Source organism: Myodes glareolus, chromosome 2 (genome assembly GCF_982192425.1).
Source record: "Myodes glareolus chromosome 2, mMyoGla1.1, whole genome shotgun sequence".
NCBI classification, from domain to species: Eukaryota; Metazoa; Chordata; class Mammalia; order Rodentia; family Cricetidae; genus Myodes; species Myodes glareolus.
The window spans coordinates 117,450,538-117,463,318 of NC_142027.1; the positions used below are offsets into that span (position 1 = coordinate 117,450,538).

Below are 12,781 nucleotides of genomic sequence, written 5' to 3' on the forward strand. Positions count from 1 at the left end.
TTTCATATACCCCAGACAGGCCCACAGGATGACCCAACCCCTCATCAAGGCTCTCTTCCTAGACAATCCTAGATGACAATGACAACTAATCAGCTCTTCAGCATAGAAATACCTAAGGCAAGACAAACTTTCAACAAAGGAAGGATTAAAGAAGAGCCATGGGCGGTGCTTCTGAGTAACACCAAGGGTTGAAAACGCAGATTCTATAAAGCTCAATTAGAGCGATTAGGATGAACCCATCAATATTTTTAAAATAAAACTTTATAGTTGACTCTCCCTGCCTCTAAAATACCATCTTGGCCAGCCAGATTGTCTCTTCTGCCTTGGGTCAATATTGCAGGTAGATGCGGTTTGCTTTGTTTCGACGGTAATGTTTAACTTTTACACCATTTCTGGAGGTTTGAATGAGAAATGTCCCTCATCGATCCAGGTGTTTAAACACTTGGTCCCCAATAGGTGGCGCTTCTTGGGGAGATGATTGAACCTTTAGGAGATGGCACCTTGTTGGAGGAAGTACATCAATGGTGGTGGATTTTGAGGATTTATGGTCTCAGTCCAGTTTTAGCTCTCTCTCTCTCTCTCTCTCTCTCTCACTCTCTCTCTCTCTCTCTCCTCCATTCTTCCTCCTTTCTCTGTCACTCTCCTTCCCCCTTCTTCCTCCTTCCCCTCCTTCTTCCTCCTTCCCTCCTTCTTCCTCCTTCCCCTCCTTCTTCCTCCTTCCCCTCCTTCTTCCTCCTTCCCCTCCTTCTTCTTCCCCCTTCATCTCTTCTTCTCCTCCTCTACCTGCTCCCTTCTCCCCTCTCATCTTCCTCCCTTCTCTCCTCCTTTCTCTCTCTTTTTCCCTTCCCACCTACTTTGTCTCTATAGCTAAGATGTGATCCCTCAGTTTCTTGTTCTTGTTAGCATATCTTCCCTACCACTATGGATTCTGGCCCCTGGAATGGTAAACCAAAATGAACTCTTCCTTAGGTTGCTTTTGGTCATGGTTTTTATCACAGCATCAGAAAAGAAACTAATACACTCTCACTTGTGTGTGTGTGTGTGTAGGTATAGGTGTGTGTGTCTCCTAAGTGGTGTGTGTGCATGCATGTGCCACAGTGCACTTGTGGAGGTCAGAGAACAACTCCTGGGAGTCGGTTTTCTCTTTCTCCCATGTCAGTTCCGGGGACTGAACTCAGATTGTCTGGTTTGGTGACAAGCTCTCCTACCCACCGAGCCAGCTTGCCAGTCCCAGGTGGTAAACACTCTGTTATTTATCCCTAAGCACTGCCAGTTTAGCATGGGAATATCTGCTCACTGCCAGCCTTGTCTCCACTTGGAGCTCCCTGTCTCCCAACCAGGGCCTGTTTGGGCCAGGTGTCTTCAGTGTGTCATGGTCATTCACCTCTGTTTAGCTTTCTGACTGTGATGGGTTAACAGGACTCCCCAGAGCTTCTGAAGTTCTCTTCCTCGGTGCCTGTGAACATGACCTTGTTTGAAAATAGGGTCTGTTGTCACAGATGTGAGGTTAGTTAAGGTTATCCAGTGGCCCAGACCCAATGTGACACCGAGTGGGATTTCTCACACGCATAGAGGAGAGTGGTATGAAGACACCAGAGAATTATTCTGTTATGCCCAAACCTGCGAAGTCCCCCAAAAGCCAGCAAGGAGATCGAGTCCCATATGTAAAAGCAAACAAAGAGCCTTTATTTTACTCAGGTTTGCAAACTCGGTCTCTCCACATGTTCAACGTTTTGGAATAAATGGAGAGCCCCGAGCTCAGTTAGAGCTGGGTTTTTATAGTAGTAAAGGTGGGGTGAAGGGTTTCTGAGGTTCAGGACCCCTGATTTGCTGGCATTTGTCTAGGGGTGTCCTGGTGAGTGTGCTGGCAGGTGAAACTACCTACAGCAGTTGTAATGTTAGGCATTTCCTTTGGATGGTCTGTTCTTGGGTGGTGCTCAGGTAATCTTAGTTTATGGTCCTTCCTGCAGCCAGGTATTGCTTCAGGGTAAACTACTGAGACTCAGGCCTCTATTAAACTTACTGATGGCTGAGTCCTATACTGGCAGGTGATAATGGTTGTAAGTAAAGGACTTCCTTTGGGTGATCTGTTCGTATTTAGCTTATCATGGCTGGCTCCTACATGAGCCAAATTGGGGAATGCCACAGGTTGAGAGAGGCTTGGGGACAGACTTAAAGCAGGTTCTCCTAGTTGGCCCTCAAAAGAAACCAGTGACACCAGCCCCTTGACCTCGGGCCTCCAGCTTTTCACTGAGCTCCCAGACTATAACACTTTTCTATTCAGCCCCAGACACAAGCCTCTGGCTCTGTGTGAGAGAAGACATGAAAGACACAGTCCTATCTGCCTCACACTGTCAAGAGCTGGCTTTGTCAGGGACAGGTAGAATTCTATCCTCTGCCATCCATGGTCTCCTACTTGCTTCTAGTGGGAGGGGACGCATCTCCTCCCAGGACCCTTCATGATTCTTGCAGGACCTGCTCTTGCCATAAATGATGCAATCTCCACTTCGAAGGAGGTTGTTGGGGCGGGTTTGTCTTGCAGGCTGTAGTTTCCCAACTTCACTCCATACTGCTAGTTAAGACGGGGACTCAATCACATTCAGAAAAACATGCAGCTTTAGAATCGCTTCCTTTAAGAAGAATGTTAAAAGTCAAAGTATTTGCCGCCGGAAACCAGATGAAGAGAATAAAGTAGAAGCAGAACAAAAGGGCAAACAAAAGGAAGACCAGAAAATAATGAGTTAGCAACAAGCAGTAGAAGCAGAAGTTATATTTCTAAATTTTGAAAAGATTTATTTTCTTTTTAATTTTCATTTTTGTGGTTGTCCACATGAGTGCAGTGCTATCAGAAGCTAGAAAGCGGAGTCAGATCCCCTAGACCTGGAGGCACAGAGGATTGTGAATGCCCCGATATGGGTGCTTGGAAATGAACTCAGGTCCTTTGTAATAGCAGTACACACTCTTTACCTGGATTCATCTCTCCACTCTGCCCCGCCCCAAGCAAATGTTTTTAAGTCCTAGATATGCAGTTTCCATTGCAACTCTTTCTAGAAGACTTCAGTCTTTTATTCTTCCAGCAAAGGGTAAGACTGGTGCTTCCACAGTTCCTTAAAAGCTCCACGAGTGTGCATCTCCAGATTCAGAGTTCCACTGATCTGCTCAAGCCCTTAAGAATCCTTTACCCAAGACAGTGGCGGGAGACAGGGCTCTGGAAAAACGAGAAGAAAAAGATCAGCTCAAATGCTATTGTTTCCTAGATTCCTCCTGAGTGTGGCTGCCAAGCTGCGTCAGCCTGTCTGCCTTTGCGCCTTTACACCAACCTGGAGATTTCACCTGTGCTGGGATGGGACAGCACCACGGGCAGCTCCAGGGTCTGAAGGCTGTGTATGTCCTTAGTCTCCCACCCATGCATATTTGTTATGGGTCACTCCTTTGGCAAAATATCTGATGCAAAGGCATTCAAGGAAGGAAAGGTGTGTGTTGACTCATGGTTGGAGGGCGCCACCCATAATGGTGGGGAAGGCAGGAGGCCACGATACCTCCACAATTGGGAAACCGAGATGAACACTGGTGCTAAGCTTGCCCCGGGATCCTGGCTCACTGAATGCTGCTCCCAGTTGGGCGCGTCTTCCCGCCTCAGCTAACACAATCTAGAGACTCCCTCACAGACACGCCCCGAGTGTGTCTCCTAGGTGATTCCAGATCTTGTCAGGTGGACAGTCTTACCCATGACACCATGTATCCATGGCTACATGGCTTACCTCGGGGCTGGTGTTCTCATCTGTAAAGCCAGGCTGAGAGTATCAGTCACCCGGTGGGAAGGATGCGGTGGCTTCCGACAGTGTGCTCGGAACTCTGCCAGGCATGTGGAGGAACTCAGTGGATGCGACCGACACCTCACTGCCATCATGACGCCTTCATTCTTGTTACGGTCTTCACATTTCACCCTAACAGCTCCTTTTTTTAGCTGTGTCTTTCAGAGCCTGCGACTTCCCTCAGTAACCATGTGACTTACTGTTCTTTTATGCCTCCTGCTTCCTGCGGCATCTGCGTGTGTCTGCATCTGTCTGTCTGTCCCATCAGCAGGGTGAGAACCTGCAAAGCCACATGCAAGCTGGCGTCCCTGCAGAGAGCAGTGGTTCTCAACCTGTGGGCCATGACACCCCCCCCCCCCCGAAAGACCGTCAGAAAACACAGATATTTGCACTATGATTCATAACGTTAGCAAATTACAGTTACGAAGTAGTAACGGAAATAAATTTACAGTATGGGGGGTCACCACAGCACGAGGACGTGTATTAAAGGGTCAAAGCAGTAGGAAGGTTGAGAACCATTGCTGTAGAGCAAAATAAATGAGCTGAGCCTTTTGGGGCAACTATCCTCTGGAGAGCCTCAGTGAAGAGCGTTCAGGAGGCAGGAGACTTCCAAGGAGCAGGGGGTGGGAGAGACTCCGCCCTAGCTCTTTTCTCTTTATAGAAATAAGCAGTCCCCGTCTCTCTCCATCTCTGCTTAGCATCCTTGCCATGACATTTACAAAGCAACTATTTTAAAAAAAATAACAACTCCTGCCGCATAAATTTCTGTTCATGAAAACGCTGCCTGCGATCTCTTTGACATTTTCGTCCGAGGTCAGCTGCTTGAACGTGATGACCAGCAATTTTTGGGTACAGCGTGCTTGAAACTAAAGAAGTCATGCTTGTTGGGAGGGAAACCTCCTCTCTGTCCCTTCCCTTTGCCCCCTAGAAAACAGTGATTATTCACAAATGCCACTCGCGGGGCTGGGGATGTGGCTCAGTTGGTGGAATTAATCCATTGTACTAAGTAAACTATGCATGGAGACACAAGCCTTTTGCAGGACACTGTGATGGGACGGAGGGTCTTTCTATCCCTAAGTCAACAAGCACTTTGTTGGCAGGGTTTGGAGAGCTGCATTCGTTTCTCGAAGGGCTTTCTAGATGCTTCCAACAGCGTGTCTAAGGCTGAGACAGGAGGGTGCTCTTTGGGTAAACAAGCTTTAATCCTGCAGGGAATGGCAGATGGTACTTTCCCTGACAATGGGCTGTAAGGAGACTCTACCTCCCCCACCCTCCCCATGGGCTACGAGACATGGGAAGACCTCCTCTGATGTGTTGTGAGATGATTCTTTCTAAGGCCGCGGTGCCTGGGCAGGGCTGCCTCAAGTAGAAGCAGGCGCAGATGTGCTGTTAAAGGGAGTTCTATTTAGGGCCACAGAGTGGAGGAGCGGATGGCGCAAAAGCTGAGAATGCTCAAATGTACCCTTAAGGGCTTTTAAGAATGGCATTGGCAACTGGCTGTCGGGGGAGGGGATGAGCATGTTCCCCAGAAAGCACCTGCCTCCAGAGGGCAGAAATTGCCCTATGAACGCCTTGCCTTTGGTTCTGGTGCTGGCAGTGCAGATGATTGGCTCTTTCTTGCCACAGTAGTCTGGGGATCTTTATCACTGAGCCATGGGATCAGTGTAGGGTTGGTTTATCCCTCGGTGCTGGCGTGTTTGGTATCTGAGCTTCCATGACGTACTCTATGCAACCCCTGTCCTCTCTGACGTCTGTCGTGCTTTCCCTATTTGAGTTCTAGCTGTATGATTCCTGAGCCCATAGATGGAGGATGCAGTGGCCTCCCTGCCACCTGACCGTCTGCTGTGGCAGCATTTTCAGTGAAAGGAGCCGGAGGATATTCTGTTAAGTGAAACAAGCCAGACGTAGACAGACAAGGACTATATTATGTTTTCATGCAAGAATTTTGAAAATTCAAGAGCTGGGCATGGTGGCGCGTGCCTTGGGACCCAGCACTTGGGAGGCAGAGGCAGGTAGCGGCCTTGTTCAGAGCCCAAACTGAGAAAATCAGGCACAATGGCTAAAAGTTCTGGTAAGGGATACTTGTCGTGTGCATGTATGTGTGTATGTATGTGTGTGCAAGGCACAGCCTCTTCCAGCGTGCCTGCAGCTGGATGCTGAGGGCAAGGCCCACAGGCATGTGACAGAGGGGCTGCATCTGATTCAAGCCAGGTGAGAACACCCTCACCACCCTCATCTCCCAGGGAGACATAAAGAAGGGTTGCAGAGGACCTGAAATGCCAGCATTTTACTTGGGGCAGAGGTGGGCTAACACTAATATGCATGGCTCCAACTCCTTCAGTCACTCCCTTCTCCAGCAGTCTCTCCTCTCCAACTTCAGACACTCGACTGAATCTGCTAGCTGCTGCAAAGGGTCTGACTAGGGCCCTGCTCCTTGGGTTTTAGGTTATGGGTTCACAGAGAACCCTGATATCCACATGTTGTCATGGGACCAGCGCTAAATACAGCTTCTAGGATCCCACGATATTTAATGTATGATGTGTGGGTCCGATAATCCCTGTATGTTCTGTCATGCTTGTATGTGCGTATTTGCGTGTGTATGTGCGGGTATGCCTGCAAATGTGTGCGTGGAAAGCTAGATGTCAACATCTGGGGTCTTGCTCAATTACTCTTTATCTTATTTTTTGAGACAGGATTTCTCACTGACTCTCGAGACCCTAGAGCTTGCACACAAGAATGACTAATTGCCACCAAGCTCCAGGAATCTTCTTGTTCTGCTACTAGTTAGTACTGGGGTTACAGAGGTGTGTTACTGTGTCTGGTGAAAACTGTTTTTAAAAAGATGCAATTTTATACATAGTTGTGTTTTGCCTGTGTATGTGCACTGTATGTATGCAATCCCTGTAGAGGCCAGAAGAGGGCATCAGATCCCCAGGACTGGAGTTACAGGTGATTGTGAGCGGCCATGTGGGTGCTGGGAACTAAACCCAGCTTCTCTACAAGAGCATCAAATGCTCTTAACCACGGATCTACTTCTCCAAAATTCTGGCCTCTGGCTTTTAAATGTGGGTTCTGGGGGGCGGGGTCTAAACTCAGGCTCTCAGGGTTGTGAAGCAAATCCTTTATTGATTGAGACGTCTTCTCAGCACCATTTAAAAAAAATATGATAATGTCAATAGTTTTAACTTGATTAGGGAGTCTTTGAAAGAATAAGAGTTTAGAAAACATTTGTGTCACTCATGTGTCTGTCTATCCACAATGCTGTGCCAATGCATGTTTGTAGCTGGGGTCTTCCTTTGTTGGGCTGTGTAGAGGATGTGCCTGAGTGTATTTTGGGATATGTTAGAATAGTTTTATTTAAATCTTCATGATCATTAATATTCTGTGTTTAAATGATACATTCTGTGCATAGTTTAAAGGAGTGGTTTAATTACGTCCATTATTTTCCTTCAAACAAATTAATGCAAATGGAATTTCGAATGCAAAGAGTGTTTCGAAGGCATTTGGTAAGCAGCCAAAGGCCCCTTAGGGTGGGCGTGCCTTTCTTCCTGTCTCCAGCCCACAAGGCTCTTCCTTTCCTGACAGCCCTGGGAGCGTTTTTCCATCTGTAATTTGCTATAAAATATTCAGATACTTTGAATATAGACTATTTGAAGAAGTATAGACATTGGGCTAAAGAGGTGGCTCAGTGGTTAAGAACAGTTGATGCTCTTGCAGAGGAAGCACAGTTGGTTCTCTGCACCCATGTGGCAGCTTACAATCTATAATTCCAGTTCCAGGAGATCTAGTGCCCTCTTCGGTCCTCCTCAGGCACCAGACATTGCTGTACTGTGCATAGATACATGCAGGCAAAACACCCTTGCACAGAAGACAGAAATAAATATCAACTAGGGCCATGTCTACTCCTTGACAATCACTGCTTATATTTCCTATACAATGATGTGTGTGTGTGTGTGTGTGTGTGTGTGTGTGTGCGTGCTCGTGTGTACATAGTCTATATATGTTCCATGGGATCCTATAGGCTCATGTTGTGGGGTGGTAGGCTGAGGACCAACCCCAGGCTGCTCCTCCGGGTGCCCCTGCTGACGACAGAGTCTATGCTCTGTAACAAATGAGTTGTGTGGCCTTCAACAGCCTCTTTACTTATGAGACTGTGTCCCCTTATTTCCCAGGAGGTAGCTTGGAAAACTTTCACCGTCTCTAGCTTTGCACGGCATGTTTTACAGGAGGGTATCCTAATCATTGCGGGGTCTCTACCTGATGAGTCAGTGCTGAAATAGCCCGTTGTCTCTGAGATCATTTCCATCACCTAACTGAGACCTTTGCAACCCCCAGATTGGTGCCAGGCACACATGGAAGGGCTTGGTCTCTTAATTTTGGTCAGAAGGATATAATATGCCTTAATTCAAAAATCCGTACTGGCCCTGCTTGGACCCAGGAGAGCTTCTATATGGTGAATACAGTCTCAAGGGCAGCCAGCACTGAGAACAGAGATGTGAGGCTCAGACTACAGAAAAGATGGACACACAGCACACAGGACAAAAGACTTTCAGTCCTGATGGCCTGACTGGGCTCTCCCCAGAAGCAGGGTTAGCCTCGGATTTCCCGACGTCATTGCTGACTGTGCTGACTCTCCAGAGTGACTATGACCAGACCTCAGCTTTGAACTTGACATGGTGTGCTCCCCCACAACACATCATACTCAGTTTCTAAGTTCACACACAGGCACAGTAACTGAAGCAAAATAATTTAGACGTGCTCTTCAGACCCCTCAAGATACTGATAGTTTTAAACCTCTCCTCCGTTCCATGGAGACTTGTTGTAATGTTAGTTTTCTTAAGTGGCTAATGAATCAGGGTTTGTCAGGGTCAGGATCCATGTGTAGTTATATTTTGAGGCAGCATGCTCTCTCTCTCTCTCTCTCTCTCTCTCTCTCTCTCTCTCTCTCTCTCTCTGCTCTAATAAATTAAAAGCAACTAGGCTGTCATTAAAATCACAGCCCAGGAAGTAGGTCTGACCTCATTCGCCTCCCTCATCTTCCAGTCTGGCTTCAGACCTTTGTGCAGTTTCAGGAAATCTGCTTGCTTCCCCATTTCCTTCCCTTATCCTGCAGTGTGGACTATAGATCGCACTAACTCAGGGCCTGGGAGGCAGAGACGTGCTAGTGTCCGCTGGGGTTGCCTGGGAGTGGCTTTGGGAGGGTCGTTCTTTGGCCTCCTACCTCAGGGCCTTTGCACCTGCTTCAGCCATGCTTGAGCCTCTCTCTCCTAGTCCTGGGATCTTCTGTAACGGCTCTGAAACAGTGCAGAGACCCTGCCGTATGACCCCACTTGAACATTCCCCTCCTGCGCTTCACCTCCCAGTGCTCACTCCATAGGGCCACACTACCTCTGGAGTCCCAATACTCAAAATCAGCACCACAGAGGTTCGTTCTGGTGCTCAAAGGCATAGAGGTTAAGGTAGGGACTTCTGCCGTAGGTGACAACCCAGAGCGGCACTTCACGGCAGGGAGCAGTGCCAGGCTTATTGCCAAAGGATGGTGTGGGTGGCATCTGGCTTGATATCTGTTGTGTCCCTCACAGGGACTCTTCCTCTGACCCCGGGGGCCTGTCTTCGATGTGAGGGTCAGGTGGCATCAAGGGCCTCATTTCGGAGCCTTCTCTTTGGAGTGGTACTCAGCAGGAGAGGATTAGGAACATCGGACTTCCGGTCACCTGCAGGATATCGAGTCCCGTCTCTGAGTGGCTCTGAAGGAGCACTGATATCAGCTGACAGGAGACAGGGTGGGTTAAGAGAGTGAAATGACCCCCTTCTTGTCCTTCTCTCGGGGCCCCAGGAGGGCCTTGTTGACTTTATTTGTGGGTATGGCTGCTCAATCTTCACTTGGTAACGTTCTCAGCATTTTATGATATTGATTTATTTCACTTTATTAACAAAAACAGGAACTGGGAAGATGGCTCAGTGGATAAAGCACTTGCCACTTAAGTGTGAGGACCTGAGTTTGAATCCCCAGCACCCCTGTGAGTGCCAGGCAGGTACGGCAGTCCAGTGTATGAGAGGTAGAGACAAGGGCTTCCCAAAGAATGGTGGGCCGTCACTCTAGCTCAGACAGTGAGCTCTGTGTTCCCTGAGTGCCCCCAGCTCTACATATGAGGGGAAGAACAATGAAGAGACCATCTGTCAACTTCTGACCTCTACATACACTCATATACATGTCCCCACATATGTGCAGACACATATACACATACATACACATACACAATGTTCCCTTGGAAACTGCGCAGACCAATGACCCATTTCTCTGTGGTTTGTACCAACCACCTACATCTCACGGGGTGAGAGGGAAGCCCCATGGCCACATAGGTCTAGATCGGTCAAGTTAAAATCCCAATACCTCTCCTTTCGAGCTGTGCCTCAGTTTCTCCATCTGTAACACAGATGCAGTCTCAGTGCCCTCATGGGTCTCCGAGGGGTCCATGTGATACTTTAGTTAAGGTGCTTAGACTGTAGGGCTTAATGTTCCATAAGTGCTCACAGGGCCGGCGGCCTGCTATCGCCCCAGGAACGTTAATAATTAGCATGAAAACTGAAGATCAAAGCTCCCCAATTATTTTATTTTAGAAAATAAATACCACACGCTGAATTTCAGTTCTGAGACAAATAATTGAGCTTGGTCTGCGGCCGAGCCATGTGGTTGTCAGAGGCTTTTAGTAGCGGTGAAATTAAGGTTTCTGGAGAATGATTAACCTGATGGGGTGGCTCCTGGGTGGGAAGGCGTTTAATTAAACTCCAGGCATGGCTGCTGGGGAGCGGCACTCAGGCAGGCAGCATCCCAGGTGTCCCGCTCTCTGCTCTGCAGGCTCCTCTTTGAGTGGCAGTGGCAATTCCAGGGGTGGGTCCTCCCACCGTCTTCCTTGGTGGCTTAAATACCATGACAGACAGCCCCAGACAGGTCCCGGTGCTGTTCACTGCCCAGAGCCTGTAGGTGACAAATCCTGGGTATTGAATATGAAGGTGAAGCATGCCAGCCTTAAATGGAAAGCCACACTGGAGGGCTGAGGGTTCCTGACATATGAGGAGTTTGTAAGTGATTTTCTTAAATTAGTTATTATGATTAGTGTGTGTGTGTGTGTGTGTGTGTGTGTGTGTGAGGGAGTGCACACATGATGCATGTGTGCCATGATGCGTGTGTGGAGTTTAGAGGACAAGTTTTGTGGCGTTGGTTCGTGTGGGTTCTGGGACTTGAACTCAGGTCATCAGGGTCGTGTAGTGAGCGCTTTACCCACTGGGCCACCTCGCCAGCCCACAAGTGTCTTTAGACCTCTGGAATTACTTTATTGATGTCTCTCTAGGGCTCAGAGCAGTCTGACTCCTTTTCCTGGGGGAAGGTTTTATCTTGCTTTCAATTTTCACTCGCTAATGCTCTGTCATTCACGGCCAAGTGGAAAGCAAGACATAAAGTCTTTAATTCGACAACGGACTTTCTGGCACTTCTGAGGAGCTAGGTGCCTTCCGGGGATGAAGACAGCTTTGAACACAGTGTCCCCGCTCTGGCCCTGTGGGATATGTGACATGGACCCAGTGAATGAGTCTCACATGCATGGGCTGGACGGAGATGAGAAGAACCCCTTCCTAGGACGGTGTAGGTACTTGCTAGATGCAAAATAGTAGCCGCTAAGGAGTGTGTGTGTATGTGGTATTTTTGGCCATTAAAAAAAAAATAGACTTAAAAATGCAATTTTCGGTTTAAAGGTAAACTGATACAGAACTTGGGGTCCCACTCCCCACCTTTTATTTCCCCCACCATCTTGCCATTAACGCACATTTTGACACAAGTGAGACCCAATATCGGGGCTTTGCTATGTTCACATATCCATAGATTCCCAAGAACTGTATGCCCTATGGGGTACGGGACCCACCAGGGAAGGAAGAGATAGAGTAGGAAAGGTAGTGTCTTCTGGGCCCTGCTCATTGTTGAAACACGAGATCCCACGGTGACTCCGTCTGTGTGACTCACCGTGACAGATATGCCCTGTGCTAGCAGCCCCCATTTACAGATTGAATTTCCTCTCTATTGACTGACACAAAGCCGCTCCCGAGCCCAAGGCTGTCCATGAATAAGTAAACAGTCTTCCAGCCCCGCGCAGAGCAGAGCAGGCTTGGAGCTGGGAGAGGCTGGTGAGCACTGGGGTGCTGGAGGGGAGGCTCAGCCGGCCTGCGGGAGCCACTGACCCCATATCCCGTAAGTACCTTCTATGTGGGATGGGGAGAGCCAGGTGAGTGACCGAGCTTCCACTTACATGGACGAACAGAAAGCCTAGCATCCCTGGGGGCTGTAGCTGGCAGAAAGAATTGCTGGACCCGGGGGCGGGGTGGGACAGGGGCAGATTTTCCAACCTGCATGTGTAACTTACACTTCCAAATTCTCCAGGCTCTAATTATGGTTTGCGTTTTGGTTGTCATCTGTGGACTTAACTGTAGACATGTCCCCAGGCCGATGTCAGCCAGGAAAGAGATCTTTGGCCTGGAGGTCAGCTCATGGGATAGATTGCAAGGAAGGGGTTCACCCTCCTGCATCACTCAGGACAGTAAGGGCCTCACAGGTAGACAGACCTGTGGCAGGCTGCCTGCTGCCGCTGTTCCTTTGAGGCTGGCTTTGCCCTTGCTTATTTAAACATCACAGCCGAACTTAAGCACAGTGTCTATTCACTCCGAAGATGCCTTGGGCAGAGCTTTTTCTCAGCTTCCTATCCCATTTGAAAACAATGATTTTCAAGTTTTAAGGCTGACTGATGAGACCATGAAGAGTTTAGGGGTCGAGGAGAATCAGAAAACGATCAGGAAGATCTCAGTCTTCTCGCTTTGTATCTAATCAGCCCGGTGATGGTGGGAAGCTGAAGGCGGCTCAAGGTAGTTTATTTTGTCAATGTAGGGTGAATCCAAGGAAACAGACCCAACCTTGTGAC

At 48.5% G+C, this 12,781-nt stretch overlaps 1 protein-coding gene across 7 annotated transcripts in view; it reads left to right on the plus strand.

Annotated features, from left to right (window-relative positions):
- The window catches only part of Rimbp2 (RIMS binding protein 2), a 190,343-nt gene that overhangs the window by 36,109 nt on the left and 141,453 nt on the right, over positions 1-12,781 (plus strand). The window contains exon 1 of one of the 7 annotated variants that reach the window (XM_087903608.1): positions 11,973-12,057. The exons of the other annotated variants lie outside the window; for them this stretch is intronic. The gene's annotated coding sequence lies outside the window, so the exon portion shown is untranslated. Of the gene's footprint in view, positions 1-11,972; positions 12,058-12,781 lie in introns of those variants that run through there. 7 annotated transcript variants of the gene reach the window in all.